This window comes from Pithys albifrons, chromosome 8, assembly GCF_047495875.1.
Source record: "Pithys albifrons albifrons isolate INPA30051 chromosome 8, PitAlb_v1, whole genome shotgun sequence".
In the NCBI taxonomy this organism is placed as follows: Eukaryota; Metazoa; Chordata; class Aves; order Passeriformes; family Thamnophilidae; genus Pithys; species Pithys albifrons.
In genome coordinates this window covers 40824090-40836347 of record NC_092465.1, presented here as the reverse complement: position 1 = coordinate 40836347, position 12258 = coordinate 40824090, and the positions used below count along the sequence as shown (strand labels likewise).

Here is a 12258-nt window from a genome sequence, read left to right as displayed (position 1 = left end):
GGATGGGGAGGGGGAAGCGGAGGCAGAGGGGGTTGGACCTCACTCAAGAGACTCTTGTGTCCCAGAGTTGCCTCTCACCCTGCCATCAGCTCCCAGAGCATCTTCCCAAGGCTCCTGCTGACTTCCAGAAGGGAAAACATGGCCTCTCCACCCCACTATCCTGGAGAAGATCTCCATGCCATGGTACCCACAGTGCCACTCTGCCCCAGTGCCCACCTGCAGCATGCACTGGCAAGTCCCCTGTTACCATGGCAATGCTGTCAAGGTTCAGTTCCTTTCCTCCATCCTTCCCATTGATCCTCCATACCTCAGGAAGGGCTGGGATGCAGCTCTGCCCTGGTCACATCACATGAAGTCCTTGCTGGGGGATAACAGCGTTGGATCTCCTGTCACCACGGAGGGAAAGTGGAATCTGTGAGCAGGTACTGAGAAATCCTCTGCTGTCTCTTCTCATTAGACTTAATCACAGGGAAAAACCCAAAAGGCCTGAAGCATTTTTGTTAAGTGACAGGGATTTTTTTTGTGTGTGTGTGTTATTATTTCAGAGGACAAGCTCCCCATGCAGAGGGAACAGCAGTGAGTGCAGCTCCTGGTCACTGCTGGGCCCCCACCCCTAACCCACCTCTCTGGAGGCAGCAGGGCAGAGCCCCCAGCACCACCTTTCCATGGATGGCCCTGCCCTGCGAGTGCAGCCCCCCCGCCCCCATCCCCAGCCTCCTGGGCAACCAGGAAGCCCCTCAGGAACCTCTCCCTGGGGCCACAGTCCCTTTTCAGCCAGGTGCTGTTTCATGGAATCACGGCATCATTAAGGCTGCCAAAAGCCCTGTGCTAAGATCATTAAGGCCAAGCACCAACCCAGCCCTGCCAAGTCCAGGTGGCACATCTATCCATCTTTTGGGCACTTCCAGGAGTGGGGACTCCACCACTGGCCTGGGCAGCCCCTTCCAAACCCTGACAGCCCTTCTGGTGAAGAACTTTTCCCCAATATCCAACTTGCCCCTGCCCTGGCCCAGCCTGAGGCCATTCCCTCTCCTCCTGTCCCTGTTCCCTGAGAAAGTCCCCCCTGAGCCTCCCTTTTCCTGGTGGCCTCCATCCAGCTTCTCCATAGCAACATCTAGACATTCAATATAGATGCATCCCGACGCTGCCTTTGCTAAATGCCACCTCTCCCTACCACAGAGAAGCATTTTCAGGGACAATCCTAGCTTGATCCCAGCCTGGGTTGTTCATGTTCATGCAATGACAGCAGCTCACCTTTAGCTGCCATTTCCAGGCCCTGACATTGCCCCAATCCTTGGGTACCCCAGTCCTTTCATCCTGCAGATTGATAGGACAGGGGTGAGAGACCTAAACAGGCTCCAAGAAAGCTGGAGAGGGACTTTGAACATGGGCATGGAGTGACAGGACAAGAGAGAATGGTTCCCACTGACAGAGGGCAGGGTTAGATGGGACATTGGGAGGAAATTCATCCCTGCATTAAACAGAGAGCTCAGTCCTTTGGAGCCCCTTCTCCCAGCTGGAATCCATCATGGAATGGGGAGTGGGTGCCTGGAGGGCTGTCCTGCCCCAGGGGAGCCCTGCTTGGGGTTGTTCTCCTTGCCCTCCTTGATTTACCAGAGTGGTGCTTTGGCTGGGGCTGCTGCTGAGCTGATGTTGGGACACGGTTCCAGGAAAGGCAAAGCCATTAATCAAAGTGCTCCCAGCTCCCAGTTCAAGGTAGGTGAAGTACCAATAAATATCGAACAAAGCAAGTGAATCAGACTCCAAAGTAGCTTCATAAATAAAAGACTATTAAAAAAAAATCTGCAGATGCCCGTGCCAACCCTTCTAGAGACCCAGTCCAGGTCTCAATCACAGCTGAGAGTGCCCAGCTCCCCCCTCCCAGGCTGACATCCCAGAGGAGGAAGGTCCAAGGCACACCGTGGGCTGCACAGACCTGGGTCAATGGAAAGGGAAGTGCTGACTGGCAAAGAAACGAGCTGCTAATTTATTGAAATGCTTTGGAAAATAATTGCATTTGGAAGCCTTCAGCTGTCCTGGGTTTGTGCCCTCGTCCAGGACTGGGACTTCAAGAGATGCGACATAAAACGGAGTGGAAAAGCAAAGAGATCTTTGAAGTTGGGGCAGAAGAGCATGCAATCAAATGGAGCCAAACTTCCCCACCCCACACAGGCAGATCTCTGCAGACCCTGTAGACGAGCAAACAGGGAACAAATCAGGTCTGTTTGTTTTCACGGGGGTGAGAAACACCTCCTAACCTGGCAGCATCTCCTGTTCCTTCAGACAACTCCCTCCCAGCAAGCAGGACACAGGGATGGGACCCTGGGAGGGCAGTGACCGCTCCATCTGCTCTCCTGGCATGTGGGGTGGGTCACAGCCCACAGGGAGGTCCTGCCCCACGGCTTTCTCCGATTTCAGGGCTCACCAGTTGTCACCAACAACCTCCCCAGTGGGCTCCTGCTGTCCTCCATCCAGAGTGGGAGGAGGGGGCTGGACTAGGGAGGGCTGTGGAGGTGCTGAGGTGAACTCCAGCAGAGCTCTGGTCTCTGAAGTGCCTTGGTCAGAGCTGTTTTTGCCAGAGCTATTTTGGCAGCATCCTTGTGGATCTGGAAGATCCTTGTGGCACAAGCTATGGAGGAACAGGTTGCTTTCAGCTTTCTTCTGCAGCAGTGACAAGGAACATGTGATTCCTACTGTGGTTACAAAGTGTTAGGGGGCTGCAAGACAAAAAAAGAAAAATGAAGCAAACAAAACAAAGCCCCAAAGATCAAAGGAGGAGTTGCAGTTTTACCTGGATGCTTCTGAGTCATTTGCTTCTGATGGCGGTGAGTGAGTTTTGACAGGTTTGGGTCCTGGAACACCAAAGAGAGGAGAGCAGAGCCCAAAGGCAATGATGGTGTCTCGTGGGTGACACACATGGAGCTGTCCTTGTGTGGCATTTCCCAGGTGAGTTGATGGGGACATTGTCACTCCTGGGGAAAGGGCTCCTCATGCTGGTGCCATGGCTGGTCCTCCAGCCATTACAGAAGGGTTTGGAAGAGACCTTAGAGACCATCTGCTCCCACCCCTGCCATGGGCAGGGACACATTCCACTGCTCTACATTGCTCCAAGTCCCATCCAGCCTGGCCTTGGACATTCCAGAGATGGGGAACAGACACAGCCTGATGAAAAGCCAAGGGGAGAGAGCAGCCCTGGGAAGGCTGAGGAGAGAGAGACCACAATCCCAGACTCACCATCCCCTGCCCCTGCTCTGCCAGGGCTTCCCAAGAGCTCTCACAGCACTTGCACTGAGGGAAGGCAGGGGACAGGCAGGGTCACTACTCCAGCAGCACAAAGAGGGGCTCAGAGCCCTTCCCAGCAGAGCTGCTTGGCCTCCCTCCCCCTCCAAGTGGGTCTACTCGGTGCCACCATCCCCATCTTCCTCTTGGGCCATCCCCTGGATGAAGGTCTTTGCACAAAGCAGAGTAATTGCCCTGCCTTGGAGGGCTCTTGTGAAAATCAGCACATTGAGCAGAGAGCATCTCTGAGGTCCCTGGTGCCCAGTGGATGGGGCCATCCTGGTCCCAGGGACAGAGCTCGTATTCAGGCCCTGCAAACAACGGGGCATTCAGCAGCAATGAAGGGACAGTAAATTCAGAAAGGATGAAAAAAAAGGCATCTTTTCACACAATTTGCCTCAAGGAACTCAGTGTCATATGATGGGGCCAAGGGCAGAGACTTGTGGGATCAAACAACTGCTGAGCCAACCGTGGGGACAGGATTATCCAGAGCAAGAAACAAATGACATGAGACATGGGAAGACTCAAGGAGGGAGGCACATGTAAGCACCAGAATCCACTTGGGCTGTTCTGTCCATGGAGGATCACACTGGAGAAGACTTCCCAAGGAGACACCACCTTTTCTGGGAATGGTTTTTAGGGAACAGCCTGGGTGAGGGCTATAGGACTTCCTGCAACTTTTCCTGAGAATCCTGGCACCAGCTGATGAGCCAGGAAGAATCCTTTGCTAGCCACAGTGGCAACCAGCACTCTCACCACAAGGGTCGCTCTCAGGATCCTCTCCTTCCAGCCACACCTGGAAGATTTTCCTTGCACCCACCTCATATTGTTACTGGGAAGATCTTGGCTCCTCGTCTCTGCACCTGCTCTGCAAGGAGCTGCAGCCATCACTCCAACCATAGAAACATGGAATGGTTTGGGTTAGAAGGACCTTAAAGCCCATCTCATTCCAACCCCCTGCCACGGGCAGGGACACTTCACATGATCCCAGGTTGCTCCAAGACCCATCCAACCTTGCCTGGGACACTTCCAGGGTTGGAGTCCACAATCTCTCTGTGCAGCCAGGTGCTGAATCAGGTGGGAGGGCACTTGCAGCTCCAGCCCAAATCCCACCTCTTTGGATGGCACCAGCAGGGCTGGCTCAAGGTCAAGGCCTGGTTCAGTCCTTCCCTAATGCCATAAATGGACCTGCAGCATAGTAGGGTTGATTGTCAAAACCAGGAGGAGGTGGGAAAACATGAAGACAGGAATACACAGTCAGTTAGGATGAAACTTGGCCTTGGGAAGCTCAACCCTCCTTCTCTGTACCATTTTATATCAAAGGTTTGATCTCTTGCTTGAGGTGCAATGCTGAGATTTCTTCAATAGAAGTATAGTTGGCAAGAGGGATAGAGAGTTGTGCTGGGAACTTGGAATAAAACATGTTGTTTCCTTTCAAACTGCAGAGGGAGAAGGCAGGGAAAGGTTTAGAGTAGAGGAAGAGCAGGTGCAGTAAAATATTACCTCCAAAACCAAAAATGCCAATAAAAGCCTCAAAACACCTTCAATTATTGAAGTTTCTCCATTAGTATTCACAGTATGTTAATTGTTCCCTTGGGTACCAGGGATGCAGACTTGAGAGCACAACCTGGAGAGGATTTGGGATGCTGCTGGAACTTTCCTTGATGGATTGAGCCATCCCAGCACGTTCCCAGGCTGAGGCTTTCCAGGCTGCACCATCTGCTGCTGCAGAGCTGGGGAAGCGACGGGAGGTCCCACCATCCAACTCTGCAGGTCGTTCTTCCTTCCAGGCTGGTCAGATAAATGTTTTGAGAGGACACATTAAATCCGTGGCTGTTTTCTCCAGAGAACTATCAGGCTGATTTTATTTGGCCAGAGCACGGTCCCGGGGTCAGCCGGTCAGCTTCCATTAGGGCTGGGATGTGCGTCAGTGCACAGAAAGCTCTTGGCTCTGCCACTGCTCCTCGGATTGCTTTGGGAGGGATCTGAGCATGAACTCACTCACTTGGCCTGGCTGAGGGTGATGGGGCTGCGGCTGCAGCGGCTCCAGTGGGCTCCAAATCAAGTGGCTTTCCTGGGAAGGGCAGCTCCATCACGGCACTGCCCGGTCTCCCTGTTCCCTTGTCCCACCGGGATGCACCACTCCCTCTCCCTGTTCCCTTGTCCCACCGGGATGCACCACTCCCTCTCCCTGTTCCCTTGTCCCACCGGGATGCACCACTCCCTCTCCCTGTTCCCTTGTCCCACCGGGATGCACCATTCCCTCTCCCTGTTCCCTTGTCCCACCGGGATGCTCTGTGCCTCTCCCTGTTCCCTTCTCCCACTCCTCAGAGCCCAGGGTGACTCAGCTCTCCCAGGGATGGGCAAGGGGCCACACCAACACCTCCTGGCAAATGTGGGACCCATGCCACTGCTCCCCAGCCCTCTGCTGCCCTGGAGGGCTCTAAAGGGGAGAGCACATCTCAGATAACACTGCAGAGTGGGAGGATTTCTCTCCCTGTCTTCAGAGCACATGTTTGTCTCTGCAGCTCCTCTGGATGCTGAGCCTAATCCACTCAGACCAGTTCCAAGTGCGTCTGCCTTGCATCCCATCGGCAGCGAGGGCTTAGCAGGAGCACCTCCCACCTTCCTTTGGGTTTAATTTATCAAAGATAATTAAGCTGCCCCTGGTTGAGGCATCCCAGACAAGCTGCTGCAGTCCTGCTCTTCCAGAGCAGCTTCTCCAGGATGGGGAGGGCTTGGCACCATCAGCCAGGCAGACCCTCTGCCTGGAAATCCAGCACAGCCTGGGCTGCTCAGGACCATCTCTGGTTCTTGCTAGAGAGAGATGCAAAGTAAATGCAAACAAGTGCTAAGGGTATTCTCCAAGGAATGTAGGGAGCTGGAGCAGGAGAGGTTCTGCAGGGAAACACAGAGCTGTGCTTTGATCTGCTCAAGGGTAACAGTGGCTCCCCAAAACGATGGGATCACCAGGTCCTTGCTGCACCAGCCAGTACCTTCCCACATGCAGCTCAGCTGAACTCCCTCTCCGACTTCTTCTTCAACTTCTGGTTGAAGTTTCAGGCCCTGCAGTAACTTGCACATGGTGTTTTGGGAAGCCTGGGAATGGCAACGTGCACCGGAGCCTTTGAGGCGCCGCAGGGCACACACCCCTCAGGCTCCAGCAATGCCAGGGGTGCCCCGGGATACATCCCAGCGGGAAGGACAAGCAGAGTGGAGCTGACAGCAATCCTGGAGTGCTGAGGTGGTTTCCCACCCCCAGGCTCTCCCTTGCAGGGGTTAATCCCAGCCCCAACACACAACCTCTGCCTTTGTGTGGGCACAGCATCGCACCCCAAACCACACACGGAGCTGCAGCCACAGGCAGCAGGAGCAGCCTCCCTGCTCACTCCCAGACACAGCGGCTGCTAACGCAGTTCAAAGTTCTCCTCGGTACAAAAACGGGCTTGGAGGGTAATTTGTTGCAGCTTGAAAGCAGCTGAAGTTAATTACAGAGCAATGAAATATCACACTTTAATATTACTTCATTGCCCTTGGCTGGGCTGCCATGAAATGCTGATCTGCTGCAAGATGTGGACCCGAGTGCTTTCCAATCTCCAGAGAACATCCCAGCTCAGCACGACAGGCAGGTCATGGGATGCAGGACCCACAGGAGCCCAGGAGAAAGGGTGCACAGTGGGGCACCCATCACACTGGGATGTCCAGTGCATCCCTAACCCCTGTGGGGGGCAGCCACGGAGCCTCCAGCTCTGTGCTTTGACCTCAGCTCCCCTGTGGGATCCAAGCATCTCCCAGGTGATTCTGTAAGCCATGAGCAATCCTGGTGCCTGGCCCAGTGGTCATCCCTGGAAATCCCCTGGCTGCAGGCCAGCAGCTGGCCAGGTGAGCACTTTACTCACATGTTCCTTGAGCAGAAGTTTGAGGCCAAGGGCATTGCAGGTGTCTCCTCTGTCCTCTGCAGGCCTGGGGAAGTTTGCTGAGAAGATGGAGAGCAGGGGCCTTGTCCTGTCTGGAGTCTGAGATGGGTCTGTAAAGCAGATGAGCTGCCCTGCTTGCTGGTCACCCCAGGGAAGTTGCTCAGTGCCCCTCCTGCTCCAATGCCACCTGGGTGCTTTTTCCTGCTTGGAAAACACACGCAATAAAGGCAGACAGGGAACACCAGCCTGGACACAGAGGCCAAAGCATCTGGAAAGAGAATCTGAGTAGCCCACACAAGGGACAGAGGTGGCCCAAGGATGGGCACAGCCCCCACGTGGTGCAGGGCACCTCAAAGCCGAGAGTGGGGGAATCCCTGAGTCCTCCTTAGTGTCGGCAGCCGAGAGAGTGTTAAAAGCACAGATGTGAGAGCCCTTCCCTTGGCCACCACAGCCTTCCCCGGGAGCCCCGTCCTCGCTGCCATCCTCCCGCGGGGCTCTCCGAGGAACAGGCTGCATTGCCACCTAATGGGACGTGCTGGGAAAGCCGCGAGCATCCCACTGGAAGGCAGCGCGATGCCGAAGGCTCTGCGGGAGGTGCGGGTGCCTCAGGCAGCATTCCTGCACCGTAGAGATGGTCTGGTCGTGGTCAGGACGAGCCCGGCGCCGCAACACAACCCAGCGCAGGGGCACAGCAGAGAGGGGCAGGAGTGGGGCTGTGCCCTCGGAGCTGTGCCAGGGACCCGACTCTGTTCCGGACACACAGGGAACAAGGTTTAGTGGTTTTCAGAATGGTTTTCCCCCCCACTGTCCCCGCGGCTCGCAGGCTCCTGCCAGCGCAGCACGTGGGGCATCTCCGAGGAGGAGGATGTGCAGTCCAGCGAAACGCAGCCCCGTGCGTAAGTGCTGCTGCTGCTGGCAGGCAGACAGACACCCAGGGCAAAGCCACATCCACAGGCACTCCAGAGGCCTCCATGGGGTGGGAGGAAGGGTGGTGGTGGTGCCATGAGAGCACAGGGCCGGGTGGGCAGAGAGGGATGCACTGTGCCACAGCCACAGATCTGAACACGGCCTGCCACCCCCCTGCTCTCCATCACCACCTGGAGGGCAACAGGACACCCACCCATCATGGTCTGTCATGGGGAACTGCTGGAAGCAGCAAGGGTTCCATCTCTTGAATTAATGTACTGATAAAGTCACAAATGCCCTGCCAGAAAAGTCTGCTCACATCCCTGGTCCTGCCTGGATCACCACTCTACAACCCAGACTATGACCAGGAGTGGCAATTGGAGCACCAGCTTTGAGGTCTTGCTCCAGCTGAGCCTCTCACCTCTCCCTGCAGGGTTCTTTGCTCAGAACAAACACCCTGCAGAGCAGCCAGAGGGGGCTTGAGACTGAGCCCATGGTGGTTTTGGATCCCCTTCCTCACTGAAGGTGCAGTCCCTGCCAGCCTGACCTCCAGGATTACTTCAGCTGGCCACAGAGAACAACAGGAGCCTGTGTTTCACCCATATCCAAAGACAAAAGCAGAAAGATTTCATCAAGTTCCTTCCTGCTTCAGCCCTGGGTCTCTCCTGGAAGCAGAGAATCCAGAACTCAAAAAGCAGCAAATGGAGTCTCTGTCCCAGTGGCAAATCCCACTCCAGGTGCTGACAAACTCACCTCTTATGGGCTCAAAACAATCAACCCTGTCCCCCAAACACCCCAAGGCCACGTGTTCCCCCTCTGTGCCAGAGCCATGTGAGCAGTGAGAGGACAATCCCTGCTGGAGGGAAGGACCAGAAACCCACAGAAACCCAAACCATTGCTGTGCCACAACTTTCATCCCCCAGCCAGGACACACTCTCCTGTTTGGAACACCAGCAACTCTCCATCCAGCCAGATCCAGCAGCAACCCTGCCTTGGCCACACACTCACGTTTCTCCACCTCACACCTCAGTGCAGAGGGCTGGTAACACTCACCTGGAGGCACAGCAGCCCATGTACCTTTATCCCCATGTAGCACCACTGTCTGGGATTGTGTCTCCAGGCCATGCTCCCTGATCCAGGAGCAGGTGGAGGAATGAGGTGTGGTGTCTGCCAGTCCCAGGGGGAATCGCAGTGGCCGCCCCGTGTTCCAGTGCCGGCTGTCTTTGAAGAGCTGTTCTGAGCTAATTGAGACAAAGCTTTCTCAGGATTGAAGTATCATCTGAACCTGCAGCTTTTAGTTGGAAGGGTGGAGAACCAGCAGGAGTGGTCCCATCAGATAGCAGGAGCCAGGCTGGGCTCCAGCACCTGCCAAGGAATTACCCAGCACCGGCAGGCACCGCTCGTTTTGATCTCGCTGTGAACGTGGGTTTGGCCAAAAAAGAGACTTAGAGCTGGGAATGGGAGCAGAACCTGTGAGTTCCATGGCATCCTGCCACCCAAGATGCTCAGAAGCAGGAGCTCAGCAGGGCCATGGGAAGCAGCGCTGTCAGATGGGCTCAGTATTGACCAAAGTGGATGGGAGCTCCCAAGGCCACACATTCCCACAGAGCTTTGCCCAATATCATGGAATCAGGGGATCGTTTGGGTTGGGAGTGACCTTTAAGGTTCTTCTAGTCCAACGTGCCCTGCCATAGGCAGGGACACCTTCCACTAGCCCAGCTTGCTCCAAGCCCTGTCCAACCTGGCCTTGGACACTCCCAGGGATGGAGCAGCCAGAGCTTCTCTGGGCACCCTGTGCCAGGGCCTGTCCACCCTCATGACACCTCCTGTCATCTCCACAAATGCAAGTCAACAGAAAGCCATCCCATGGAAGCAAGTCCATCCTTTTCCTTGATCTTTGGACCTCCTTCTCCTCCCAGACTTCCCTGAAGGCAGATGGCTTTTGGGGTTCTCCATAAACGCTCAGCTCACCAGACCTGCACAGGCACATTTTTGGGGATCAGCCCATCACCACTTTCTCTCTGCTCTGGTTGCCTCCACTCCTGCACAAGTGATTCGTTTTGCCCAGTCTTTTGTAAACAGCACTGGAAGCCAGCTGGAATTTGCTGTGCACCAAAATTGCACTTGCTCAGCAAGCTCTTCCACAGAAGGGATTCATTCCAACCCCTGCCTGTGATGGGGTCACAGCAGAACTGAAGCAGCACGGATGATATCCAAGCCTCACTGCTATTTATGTTGCTGCCCCATTCCTGGAGGTGTCCAAGGCCAGGTTGGACAGGGCTTGGAGCAAGCTGGGCTAGTGGAAGGTGTCCCTGCTCATGGCAGGGGCTGGGATGGGATGGACTTTAAGGTCCCTGTCAAGCCAAACCATTCTGGGATTCAGTGCTTAAAACATCAAAGCTTCACCTTGAAGGAGGAAGAGGAACTTTGATCTCATAACTGCAGCCCTGGGCCAGATGTCACTGCTAAGGAGCACAAGGAGGGCAGGGAGAGGTGAGGAACCACCTCCTCAAGGTGAAGCTCAGCCACCCACAGGCACCTGCAGCAGAGAGGGTGCCCCTGGCACACCCCAGATGGTCTCAGCTGTGTTCTGAGTGCTGAGGAGGAAGCAGCACCAAGCAGGGGCCATGACAGGCAAACTTGGATCTGGGACAAGAGGCCAGGCTGCAGATGGCACCACACGTGCACCTACACGGAAGCATGGAGAGGACTTGAGCTGTGTTCACTTTTCCAAGCTGAGGAAGGACTGGAGATGGAGTCATCCAACTGGCACAGCACAGCCTCCAAAAACCCAGAATCTTTACAGCTGCTCTGCTAAGAGATTTTTTTTTTACTTGTTGGAGTGGGAAGGAGGGAAGAGAAAAACACAGCTAGCAGTCCTTCCTACAGCGAGGGGGGAGAAAGTGATTTCCTTCCCAGATTCAGGATATAAACAGTTTTACTTGTGAAGCAGAGCTAAAACCTGAATAAAATAAAAAAAGGATGCTCAAGATGCATTCTGTCATACCACACAAGCCAACACTGCTTCTCCTGACTGGAGTTCAAGCTTTGTGCATCCAAAGCTCAGCTCAGCTCCAGGGTGCTGCTGGAGCAGCAGGGAAGGCTCTGGAGCTGCTCTGCAGCCCAGGGAGCCCCACTGGGGTGAACGCAACAGCTGCCCCAGCTCTCCCCACAGCACAGAACACCCTTCCAGGAGCTGTGCCATCAGGCTGAACACACCCTGCCAATTCATTCCAGCCCCTGGAGAACATGGCAATGCCCAGATGGAGGACATCTGCACAAACAGAGCCCCAGGACTCCAAAAGGCTCCTAAAACCACAGCAGGTGTTTTTTCCATCCCACACTCCCTGCTGGGGGATGGAGCTGGGCAGGGGAAGGGAAGGGAAGCTCACACTGCTCACGATCTCAGTGTGCAGGAGAAGAGAACAGCAGCACAGGCTGGCAGTCCTCAGGGGTTAAGGTACTCCCTCCTAGAGGGGACATGGGATAAGCCATAAAACATGGAAACAAAGAGCTACAGGATCAGCAAAAAGAGCCACATTTCCATCCCACTGCTCATTCATCTCAGTTCTAAAACCAAGCCCCCCAAGGCTCTCATTAAAGGACTCTTTTCATCCTGGTTTTGGTAGGGGAAGGGGGATGAGCACAACTTGGCTGCTTCATTCCAAGGCACTGCCCCAAATTCTGGGATGGCTGGCAGCACTGTTCCTCAGTGACTGAAGCAGTTAGCCCCTTGCTGGAAATGCAAAATTAACTGCAGCCTAAATCTGGACAGCTTTGCTTGGACCAGTGCCAAGGTGCCTCATTTCTGTGACTAAATAATGCCAAATGAATCATTTCCTTAAAGAAACCCCCCAACCTGGACTTTCAGGGACTTGCAAAAATAATAAGTACACTTGTCTTCTATACCCAGCAAACATTTTGCTCTAGAGTAGAATGAAAAGGGAGAAGCTGAGTACAACCACTGGCAATTATTTGGGATATTTTTTATACTTTTAAGCCCAGATATTCTGCTGCAAAAATTGAAATCACTTATTTCCATCTCTCAGTGAGCTTTGCTGGGGTCCAGTAAGTGCCTTTCAGCACATGTTGTTGTTCCTAATGAACCCAATAAAACACCATGCATGGCAGAGCAAGAAATTAACTTTACAAGAGC

At 54.4% G+C, this 12258-nt stretch overlaps 1 long non-coding RNA gene across 2 annotated transcripts; it reads right to left on the bottom strand.

Moving 5' to 3' along the window:
* Window positions 1-1971: 1971 nt before the first annotated feature.
* Window positions 1972-5465, bottom strand: LOC139675071 (uncharacterized). 2 transcript variants are annotated; one of them, XR_011698417.1, is made up of 3 exons: window positions 5285-5465; window positions 2792-5070; window positions 1972-2717 (listed from the first exon to the last, which is right to left on the bottom strand). It is a non-coding gene; the product is annotated as an uncharacterized lncRNA (long non-coding RNA). The 2 variants fall into 2 exon arrangements; XR_011698416.1 differs by having other exon boundaries at window positions 1972-5070.
* Window positions 5466-12258: the final 6793 nt, after the last annotated feature.